This window comes from Zonotrichia leucophrys, chromosome 1 (assembly GCF_028769735.1).
Source record: "Zonotrichia leucophrys gambelii isolate GWCS_2022_RI chromosome 1, RI_Zleu_2.0, whole genome shotgun sequence".
Lineage (NCBI taxonomy): Eukaryota > Metazoa > Chordata > Aves > Passeriformes > Passerellidae > Zonotrichia > Zonotrichia leucophrys.
Window position 1 is genome coordinate 6,570,225 of NC_088169.1, and position 11,633 is coordinate 6,581,857.

Here is an 11,633-nt window from a genome sequence, read left to right on the forward strand (position 1 = left end):
ACATAGTTGCATAGTTGCACAATTCAGCAATTGTGGAAAAATATGTTTGGTGTACTCTGTTCAACACTTATTCAAACTCTGGTTTCTGGGTAGTCTCTCTTGCATTGAATTGAATCCTTCTGACATCTCCCTTTGTTTACTTTACAGCTGTATACACACACTTCTTAATTCACTATTAGTGTTGAACTTTACATTATGTTAACATGCCATAAAAGGCATACCCTTTTGATTTGAATTGATTTGAATTATTTTTGATTCATTGATTTGAATTATTATTAAAAAGTATTAAATAATATCTGCTCTTAAAAAGAAATAATAGTAATACAACTACTGTTCTCATTTATCTCAGCTCCTTCTCTGCTTGGGTTAAATAGAGAGTTTGCTATTTAATCATGCTGGAAGAATTTAAATATTAACATGGAACACTCATACAAAAAATTACTTAAACTTTAGAATAAGCCTGTTTGGTTTTTGTTACTTGTTTTTATTTTGGGGGTTTTTTGGGGGGTGGGTTTTATTTTTTTGGGTTTTTTTGGGTATTTTTGTATTAAGCTAGAAGTTAAATAATTGAAAAAAGTCTAGAAAATCATCTTTCATTATACTAGAAAACACAGCCACTCACACTCTATTTAACTGTTTTAAAAGTAAGACTTAGCAAATCAGTCAGCTTCATGGTATTATTTGAGCAATATGTAATTTCTCACTCAGGGCTGTAATGGATTTGCTCATTCTCCCCTGTGGCAGTGATAATCCAGACTATTTCCTGAGGCACTTCACTTTTGGAAAGCTTTGAATGTCTGATGCAACTCATATTTAGATGTGCGGAAGACAGAGCAGGGGAATAAACTTGTGAGCTTGTAGAAGTTATTTTCTCTCTAGCACTGAAAGACAGAAGTGGAAGGCTTCCAATACTAGAATTCATGATTAAGTACCAAAACCATCTATGGCTGCACTAATGTCAAGAGAAAGTTGTCTTTGTGGTTTTTTCCTCCCTCATTCTCTTCTGAGAGCTACTCTTCTGGAAGATCCTAATCCTACTCTGAGAGATCCTCTCACAACAGCAGAAGTATTGTCCAAGTTAACTCAGTTGCTGGAATCTGACTCAGAGGTGCCATGTCCTGCTCCAGATGAAAGAAAATCACTCCATAACAGAGATTAAGGATGTGACCTCAATGCTTCATAGGGTAATTCCTTCTTTACGTGCTTTGAACAAGCCTAAATTTAAACTATCAGCTGAAGTAATTCCCCTGTGTGTCCAGTGATTCCAACAGCATTTTCCCCTACATCCCTTTAAAGTCCTGTCTTTAAACACAAGTTTTTCTTGTGTTTTGTTTTCCAAGTGCCCTGCCTGGTGATTAAGTACCAGCTAACAAAAAAACTCATGAAGATGGAAAGGCTGCTGTGTTCCAGCTTTGTGCTTAGATACCCTCGGTGCCTTCCATTAATTTCGCACATTATTGCTGTCCTCCCATCTTGCAGGTATGGATCATTAATCCATTCTTTCAAAACCTCTCAGCTGTGGGGGTCTGGATTGAAGGCACTTGAGACAGTAATTCATGTTCAGACTAGGCAAAATATTGCCTGCAGGCTGAGGGAGGTGATCCCTTCCCTCTCCTGAGCACTAATGAGGGGAACTTCTGGAGTTCTGGGCTCCCCCATACAATAAATATATCAATCTAAAGGGGAGAGATAGGTGTTTATTATTTTTTATCAGTAAAACAGTCTCACTACTGTGAGTTCTGCAGCTTTTCATTAGAAGGCACAAAATGGCCAACAATCTCTTGTTCCAAGGACTTTTAAGACTAAACTATCCAATGAAGAACTGACACCTGGATTATTTCCCAGTTACTGGGTTTTAACCCAATAACTGATCCCACAGAGCTGCAATGGGGACTTTTCTGCCCAATTACAAAATGCCACCCAAACCCATGGAGAAGAAGGAAGAAGAAGCATGAAGAAGAAACCCAGGACAACACCCTGTGCCCTCCATCTTGCTTCCATCCACAACACACTAAAAACCCCAAAACCTCAATTTCCCACCAAGTGATGCACCTACACTGCTCTCTATAATCTATTTCACACTTTTGTGGATTCTGGTCTATCTTGAAGTCTGGGAAACTTTCTCCATGAATGAGGGTCAGAGTCAGTGCTGCCCTGGGGGTCAGGGCACCCTAGAGCAGACAGAGAAATATTCCCTAAGCTCTAGGTTTCCACGCTCAGCCTACAAAAATACAGGAGACACAGACACTTGTGGACATTTAATGGTCAGGATAAAGGCTGTGGGTCTGGTGGGCACAGCCATACAGTTTTAACTCAATTTGATTTTCAGTGATAAATACTAAGGAGTCATACTGATCTGTGGTGACTGCTCACCAGGATAAACCTTTCCAGTGTGTGGTTGAGCTTTGGTTTGGAGTTGGTTTTTGTTGGGAATGAATTTTTTTTTCCAGGCTCATCAATGGCTCATGTGATAGAAGAGAGGTGCTGTGATTGCTGGGTGTTCCACTGAGCATAGTCAAACTTGGAAGAAAATTAAGACCTGGCAGCAGTGCAATACTGAGCAAGTTATAATTGTTTATCTTGACAGAAATAAAAGACTGAAAGAAATATTTTTCTCTTCCTAGTCTTCCTGTTCTTCCAACATTGTCCTATTAGACTTAGCATGGGTTGAGTGACCTGAAGGAGAGCGCTGTTATGGCTGTAAGCTTTTAAAACTCAGTCATAATTTTTCCACAAAGTGGTTGAACTTGGAAGAGACCTCTGTAAGTGATCTGGTTTTGCTCCCCTTCTCAGGCCAGGTCACCTACTTGATCTTCAGACAGAGCCTTCTGTGTGGGCCCATTTCCTCTGAAGAGAGCCTGGCTCTGTTCTCTTTGCACCCTCCCTGGAGGCATTTCCATACTCTGATGGAATCCCACCTGAGCCTCCTCTGCCCCAGGCAGGACAGCCCCAGCTCTCTCAGCCTTTCCTCACAGTCTCTTCAGCATCCTTGTGGCCCTTCACTCTCTCCCCTTTAGACTGATATATTTATTGTATGGGGGAGCCCAGAACTTCAGAAATTCCCCTCATTAATGCTGAGGAGAGGGAAGGGATCACCTCCCTCAGCCTGCAGGCAATATTTTGCCTAGTACAGCTCAGGATGCCTTTAACCTTCTTTGCCACAAGGATACAGTGCTGACTTGTGTCCAACATGGATCCTTTCTTTCTCTTCTTGAAGATGGGGTGATGTTTGTTCTCCTCTACCTCTGCTCACAATTGCCATCATCCATCAAGGATTATCCAGAGTGGCCTTGCAATGATATCTATCTGCCAGCTCCCTCAGCACTCATTGGTGCACCCCATCAAAACCTTGAATGGATCAAAATCCAGGTGGATTTTGTTTTTTTTAAACCGCATTTCTACATGCTCAGACAGTGTCTCTCTTCCTTCCATGTTATCCACCCCTGCTCCACCCTCTTCCTGCTTCCTTTTGTCAGGATCTCCTTGTTCATCCTTTCAGGCCTCTTGGTATGTTCTTGCTGGTTGTTTTTTTTTTGGCTTTCTGCACATTGCAATGAAGCAAGCACAAAACAAAACCTTGTTGAGACAAGCTACCAAGCCAACACAAATCCTTAAGCTGGATCACTTACTACAGGGCATTGTCTAATGTCTTGTTGGTTTTCAGTCCCTGGGGCTCCTCACTTCAGTGTTTGGAGATGTTCACATGATCAGTACCTTTGTCATGCTGCTTTTAGGGTGTCAAAATGTGCTTTCTCCCCTCTATTTGCGATATCCTGCATATTTGCTAAAAGGTTTCCAACTAAAGCAAAATACAGCCTGCTTTTCCACAGAACACAACTCCCTTTTTTTTACCAAACACAGTTGCCCACACATCTGCTAATTCAAACACTGTGAATCAGATGCTTTCCAAAATCAGAGCCAGACTGTTTTCATCACCTATAAGTGAACTGATGGAAGAATGAACAGCTTATATATTTTAATTTCCTGTATCTGAAATTTAAACTTGCATTCAACTAAGTACTGGTGCAGACTGGTCAAGGGACTTGTGTATTTTCATTTGGTGGTATTATAGCATGTTGTAGCCTTGCAATATTCCTTTTTCTAGTTGTTTATTTCCTCTCTGCTTGTGTTGTTATCCAAATGGCTCCTAAGCCTGCTGGCAGAGTTCTCCATAAAAGTGAGTATTTTTTTGCCTGTTCATCTCATATTGGTGATTGTAGCTGGTATAACTGATAAATGTGAGTTTTTCTCTTTGCCCTGCCCCATTTTGTTATCAGATTAACCAAATAATACATAATAAGACAATCTCAACCAAGCCCTCCTCAGAAGGAAAATGCAAACTCCATTTGTCATTCTGAGCAGGAGACAGCAAGGTTGTTTGGGTAAGGCAGTACAGACCAGCTGTATCTTGTCCTGCCCACCTTCTCTGCTTCCTGTTGATAAACCTTAATCCTTCTCCAGTTCAGGTGGAAACCAAAAGACTTCAAATGAGGTTAGTGAGCACCTGAATCTGTGTGCTTTATTTGTCATTTTGGATTTGGCTGCAGAGTGGGGCTTTCCAGCCCTGGTTGTGCCTGCTTTCCCTGGTTTCCCCATGTTTAGCTAATACCTTATGTGGTTAGGACTCTTATCCCAGGGTGAGGGCAGATGCAGACATATGAAGAATTAATGAGTTTTCATGTTGGCTTTTGAAACACTTGAGCAACAGTGGGAGACCTTTCCTGGTGCAGCCATAGTAGCAAAAATTGAAGCAGTGTGTTCAGTTGCAAAGGAGGAGGTGACAGCCAGCAGCATTGCTGTCCAAGAGATGTGTAAGTCCTGGCAACGGGAGACACTTGGCAAGAAATGTGCATCTGTTACTGAGGCCTGATGACCTGAACATGCCAGCAGGGATGGGAACAAAAATTCAGCTTGACTGTGAGAAAGGAACGAATGTGAAGCTGATCTTTGCTACTGCTTTTGTCAGTCTGATCCTTTAAATGATAAAGCTTTTGGGCCAATCAATTAGCTGCTTGTTGCTCTCTGAATTCAGTTCCCCCCTTTTTTCACCCTGCAGTGGGTGGCTGTTCGACGGCTCAGGATCTCACACACTCAAGGGAGGATTTGTATTTTTCTGTAAAGGTGTTGATGGTTGTATTTGCCACGAGGCTTCTGGATTTTCCTAGGGAATAGCAGTAAGCACTGGGAGGTGTTGGAAATGTAATTTTCTCCATGTATGGTTGCTTTTCTCCCAGCATAAGCAAGACATAAAATAGACTATTTCAGTCAGGCAGGGCCTGCTTTAATCACGTGGGGGGAAGACTCTGCTCAGCCTAGAAATGTGCAGGGAGCACACCCACCTTTTGAAAGGTATTTAACATTCCAACCAGCTCATTTGCAGCTATAATAGTATTTGGGGGTGTAACTGGGTTCCTCTCTGGGTCTGTGAATTGTGTAAGTCAGGAACTGAACAGAGGTACCTGGGGGAGGTTCAGCACAGTCCCAGTGTGAAAAATGTGTATTTTATGATTGGCTTTTCACAAATATTGAAGAGAATATTATATGTGTTGTGTTAGAAAGTTATGCTGTATTAATTCTCTTAAGTAGAGTGTTAAATGTAGTTTTAGGTCATAAAAAATGCTAAAATAGAAACTATGCTATGTAGGATACTTTTTTTAAAGAAGGGACTCACAGTGAGATAGCAGCCACAGGACACAAAAATCTCTCAGAGAAAAAGAATTTATTGCTCTTATCAGAAGAAATGAACTTCTTCCCACCTTGAAGGCGCTGTTAGGATTCAGAGGAAGAAGGTGGCACTGACCAGACACAATCCCATGTTTGAATGGAATTTATGCATCGTGTATGAGGTGTATGAATATGTAACAGGTTTTTTTTTAAGGGTTAATCCTTTGTTAATGTGGGTCCTTTTTCAGGCTCGTGCTGCCCAGAAAAATGTACCCAGACATCTGTAATTCTTTGTCTCTATTGTCTCATGTTGTCCTAATTCAATTTGTCCAAATTATTATTACTGTAATTGTATTAGTATTTTTATAATCATTTTATTACTATTCAACTTTTAAAATTTTAAAAACATGTGATTGGATTTTTCATACCCAGCAATGCCATCTGCAGTCCTCCACTGATGCAACTGCTCAGGCCAAGGCTCATTATAGGAGAGGTTCTTCTATTTCATGGCAGGGATACCACGAGATCCAAGAACAAAAAATCCTGCAGCTTGGTTTATGCTGTCAGAGCTGTTCTCTGTGCTGTCCTGTGTGAGCTTTGTCAAGCCTGACGTGTTCATTTCTGAACATGACTGCAGATCCTGCTATATTTTATAGAGGATTCTTTGTCTCTGAAGGGTTATGTGTCAATGTAAATGCTAGCAAGCAATGAAAGTGCCCATTCTGCAGTTGTTAATGGCAGTCCTTTATCCCTGGCCTACCAGAAGTTTGTCTAATAGTGGGGAAATTGTTTAATTCAGCAACACCTGCTGTGCTGTGAGTGTCCAAAGGCCCTTAAAGCAGCACCTTCCCTGTGGCTGTGACCCACAGGGACAGCAAGGTGAGCAGGGACTTTGTGATGGGAGAGGTATATAGCAGCAACTCTTCAGATCTTGGAACTCACCTTATCTAAAAATCAAAATTTATTTCTAAATTTCATGAAAGAAACCCAATTTTTCCTAGTGTGAAAGTTCAGGCAGGCCCTAATAGCTGTCTGTAATTAACTTGCTGGTATTCTGCCAACCTGTGGGGAGCAGCTCCTCAAGAGGGCACAAAATAGTCTGTGCTGCGTAGGCAGTGAACAGGGACATGAGCTTTGACATGTTGGGCTGCAGGGGAGACAGGAATATCAATCTTCCCTACTGTGCCAGTACCAGTCATTGGTTACTCTGAGTCTGGATTGAAGGAACTTGAGACAGTAATTCATGATCTGACTCAGGTGTTTATTATTTCCTATCATTAAAACAGTTTCACTACTGGGAGTTTGGCAGCTTTTCATTAGAAGGCACAAAATGGCCAACAATCTCTTGGTACAAGGTCTTTTAAGACTGAGCTATCCAACGAAGAACTGACACCTGGATTATTTTCCCTTTTAACCCAATAACTGATCCCAAAGAGCTGCAATGGGGACTTCTCTGCCCAATTACAAAATGCCACCCAAACCCATGGAGAAGAAGGAAGAAGAAGCATGAAGAAGAAACCCAGGACGACACCCTGTGCCCTCCATCTTGCTTCCATCCACAGCATACTAAAAACCCCAAAACCTCAATTTCTCACAAGTGATACACCTACACTGCTCTCTATAATCTATTTCACACTTTTGTGGATTCTGGTCTATCTTGAAGTCTGGGAAACTTTCTCCATGAATGAGGGTCAGAGTCAGTGCTGCCCTGGGGGTCAGGGCACCCCAGAGCAGACAGAGAAATATTCCCAGTGCCCTGGGTTTCCACAGCTCACCAAAAAACAAACAGGCTGAATGAAAGCAGTGACATTCCAGTTGTGTTTGCATCCAGCCTGTGACAGTCCTGCCACCCACACAAGGATGTTTTGGGAGCCATGTTCTTTCTTGCTTATCTCCTTGCAAAATTTGACCAGCATTTGACACACTGCTGAATTTCACTTTATCTCTGCTCAAATACACTTCTGCATGTGGCTGCTTTGTGCTCACCTCTCAATTGTGCTGAGTGCTTGCATGGAGCTTCCAGCTGAGATAGATCAGAGATATGATATACAAGTGTTTATTGCCAGGCTGGGTGCTCTGCCCCATCACCTGGCAGGGCAGAGATTGAGATTATATCTTGCTTTAGATTATAGCTACAAGATTACAGTTTGCTTTGTAAAAGGTGTAGTGAGAGATCAGTAAAACTGCTGGGCTGTAAAGCCAGGCCTGTGTAGGAGGGGTTTAGGGTCCATTGCCAGCTTCTCACCTGATTTCTGCCCAGGTGCAAAAGTGCAGTGTGTTTGCCGTTTGCTGCAGCGTTGCCTGGAGACTAAACCAAACAATTCCTTTCCTGTCCTGCCCTTCAACCACACCCCAAATCTTCTGAAAAATGTTCAGGCAGGGGCACACCTCTTGTGCCTGGGATCCCTCGTGGCTGTAGGGTGCTTGAGCCTGAGCACCTGTGACCTGGGAACAATAAAACCAGGTTTAATGCAAAAGTTGATAAAGTATAAAATGGAGGAGGTGTTTGACACATGGATTATCTATTACTGTTTCCCAAGACTTGAAGGTCTATTGATGCAAAAAATGCAGCCACAGACTCTGGTGGATTCCTTTGGCCAAGTTTTCTGTTTCTGAGGAATCATTTTTTGACTTTGTTTAGAAATCATTTTCTACCCAGATTATGTTGTGATTCAGTAGGAATTTCTCAAAAATGAAGCTGAGACACATTATATGAAGTTGGTCTGCAGTTAACACGTTGCCAAAAATGCTGATGAAAGGCACTGACTCGCTCTGTGCATGCCTGATAGTCTTTGGTTAATCATTCCAGCTGGCCAGAGTGTATGTTTGGTAGCTCTTCTTTATGGGCTATTTTAAATAAAAATAAATTAAAAACCAATCAATTTCCCCCACAACCCTTCATCTCCTGAGAACTGGCAAATTGTCACTAAAAATAAATTAAATACTAATAAATTTCCTCCACACGCCTTCATCTCCTGAGGACTGGCAAATTGTCACTGGGCTGGAGCAGATTAAAATATTTTATTTTTTTCCCTCTTGCTTTCTTGTTCCTCCTCTCAGCTGGATTGAACTGTCCCATACAAAACAACATGGGCAGGCAGCTGTCTGTCTCATGGTAGGCATGAAAAATGCAACTTCAAATAATGAACAGATAATCTGAAGTTAAACAGAACAGTTGTGTGAAGTTTGAGGGTTACTTATTTATGTGTTTAATTATGTATTATTTTATTTTTTCCTGCTCAAAGGCACTTACCCCTCAGCAGTGGGGTGTGCCCATGATCCCTAATGGGATCCCCACCTGATGAGAAGTGACCTGGCACCAAGGCTCACCCTGCCAGGGACTCCTGGAGACTTCCCTGTCTCCAAAGCCACTTCCTCAGCTTCTCCAGCCCTTCAGTTTCTGGGCATGCTTTCTGTGCCAGCTGGTGCCAGGAGGGCAGGAGACCTTCCTGGGGTGGTGTCCCTCTGCCTCACCCTGTGCAGAATCAGTCAATGAAATCTCATGGAAAGTGTGGGCATTATCTGGCCAGCTCTCCTGCCTTGTTCAGTAGGTCAGGAACCAGCACAGAGCTGCACTTTTCTCATGGTTTTGATAAGAGAATTCAATAACATATCTTGAATAAGATAGCAGCCCTCTGTGCTGCAGACACAGCCAGGTGGAAATATGGGCATACCCAGACAGCTCATGAGGGCAGGGAAAACCAAAGCAAAGGCTTTGAAAGACCAGGTTTGTGATAGGATTTGTAATCCTTTGCTGACACAGAGTTTAATCACACTGATCTGAGCTGGTTAATAAAACTTCCAACAAGATGATAAAGATATTTCATGTTTGCCTACTGTTATAAAATTAGCTACAGCTCAGGCATTTTGCACCTTTATTCCAAGACCTATTTTTAGTTACCGTAACTGTGATAACTGCAGTGGTGATGCATTTTAGAAGCTAGGTAGCACAATAATTGTAAGGCTGATTGACAGAGAGATGAATTGAGAGGTGTAGAGTTGCTTCTAGTCCAGCATGATGCTGTGGAAAATTTCTTTTTGCAGGCAAATCTGATCTTGTTTCAAAACAGCAGTCTCAGCCCTGTAAGAGGGATGACATGTGACAGCACAGATCTGGCAGAAGAAATTAAGAAAACATTTTCAGTCACTCCCTGTCCCCATTATGGCTGTGTTACTGTTGCTTCTTACTGACAGATTCTTTAAAGACTTCCAGTTTGAATGAGAGATATCTTTTTCTTCCTTCTAAATTTTTTTAGAGGTGGTTTTCTTTTTCGGGCTGTGTAATCCCATTCAAACTTAGCAAACAGCTTCTGTTGACTTATGATGTCTGCTGGGGTGGAAGCTGCACAAAAGTAGACTTTCCAGTCCAGCAAGTGGAAAAAGGTCTCTGCAAGCTGGAGATGGGAGTGTAAGCACCAAGTCAGCTCCAGGCAGCCTCGTGTGACTCTGAGCATGACTCTGCATCCAATTGTCCTTAGCTGCATTTCTTGGAATTACAGAAAAACAAATAAGTAATTTATTAGTAAATTGTTGGGACCTATTTTGGGCAAGTTCAAAGGTCTGCCTAAGCATCCTTGATATATGAGCATCTATCCTTACATAGCAGTTTCTGTGCCAGACTGAAATGAGAGACAGGCTCTTTCCTAACAATATGCAAACAAAGAGTTTGTGATTAACAGCAGTGTCACAAGCAGCTGCCAAGGGCTTGCATTTGACATCAAGGGAGCATGGTTCAGATGCAGTAATTATGCTAAGCGGTGCTGATAACACAGGAAATGTTGGAAGCATTTTTCATTTGTTGGAAGGTAATTGTAAAATGACCTGTTGTCACCTAAGTGCATCCTGAGAGATGAATGACATAGAAATCACTGCTCTGAAATTCCCTGGGGTGCCAGATGCAGAGATCACCTCCAAGGACATGTGGGGTGCCTTTTAAAAACACAGAATGGGTAAGCTGGGAAGGGACCACAGTTATGCAGTCCAAACTCTCTGCTCATGCAGAGTCCCCTGGAATGTGTTTCTCAGGTTTGTGTCCAGGCAGCTTTTGAGCATCTCCAGGGGAGATCTCCACACTCTCTCTGGGCCTCCTGGTGCTCAGCCACCCTCAAAAAAAAGTTCTTCCTCATTTTCAGGTGGAATTTTCTGTCCATCAGTTTCAGCCCATTCCTCTTGTCCCATGTCATCTGCTCCCTGCTCTGTCCCCTCCCTGCAGGCAATGACAGACACGGCTTGTGGTGGTTTGACCAGGAAAAAGTGGGAATTCTGGGAGGCTGTGGTCAAACCAATGGATACTCAGAGTTTGATATTGGCACCTGGTGTGACCAGTGTGGTTTGGACACAGCTCTGAGAATACACAGGGGTTAAAAAGCAGAGTTTGGGGCCTGAGAGGCCTCTTGGGAGGTCGAGGCGAAGAGGTCAGATCTCCCTCCCCTGTCCAGCCGCTGCTGCTGGGCGGGGGAGGGGCAGCCATGCGGTAGGCCTGGGCCTGGACAGAGATGGGGGTGAGAAGGCCCTCGAGGATGGAAGGGTGGAAGAACCCCAAGAGACATCGAGCAGCCATTCCCCCCCCAGGAGGGAGAGAGGGGGAGAGTCGGCGTCTGAATGTGATAGCAGCCGGCCCAGGAGGAGAAGGGGGAAGAAGGGTGCAGCCCGGCCGGCCGCAGCAGCAGCAGCAGCAGCAGCGTGTGTGGGAGTGCTGGAGTGCTCCGGGACAGACAGAGACTGAAGTTTTAACCCCTTTCTTTCATGATTAGAGCCTTGCAAAAATGCTCTTTTTTCTTTTCCTTATAGTTTTTTCCTATTTTCCTGTAGTTTAAGTAATAAAGTGTTCTTTATGTTTAAGCTAGAACCTGTTTTGCTTATTCCTGGTCACATCTCACAGCAGACCCCAGGGAGAGGGTGTTTTCATAGCAGCACTGGCTCTGTGCCAAGCTCAAACCATGACACTTCCCCTCTCAGTTGTCTCTTCT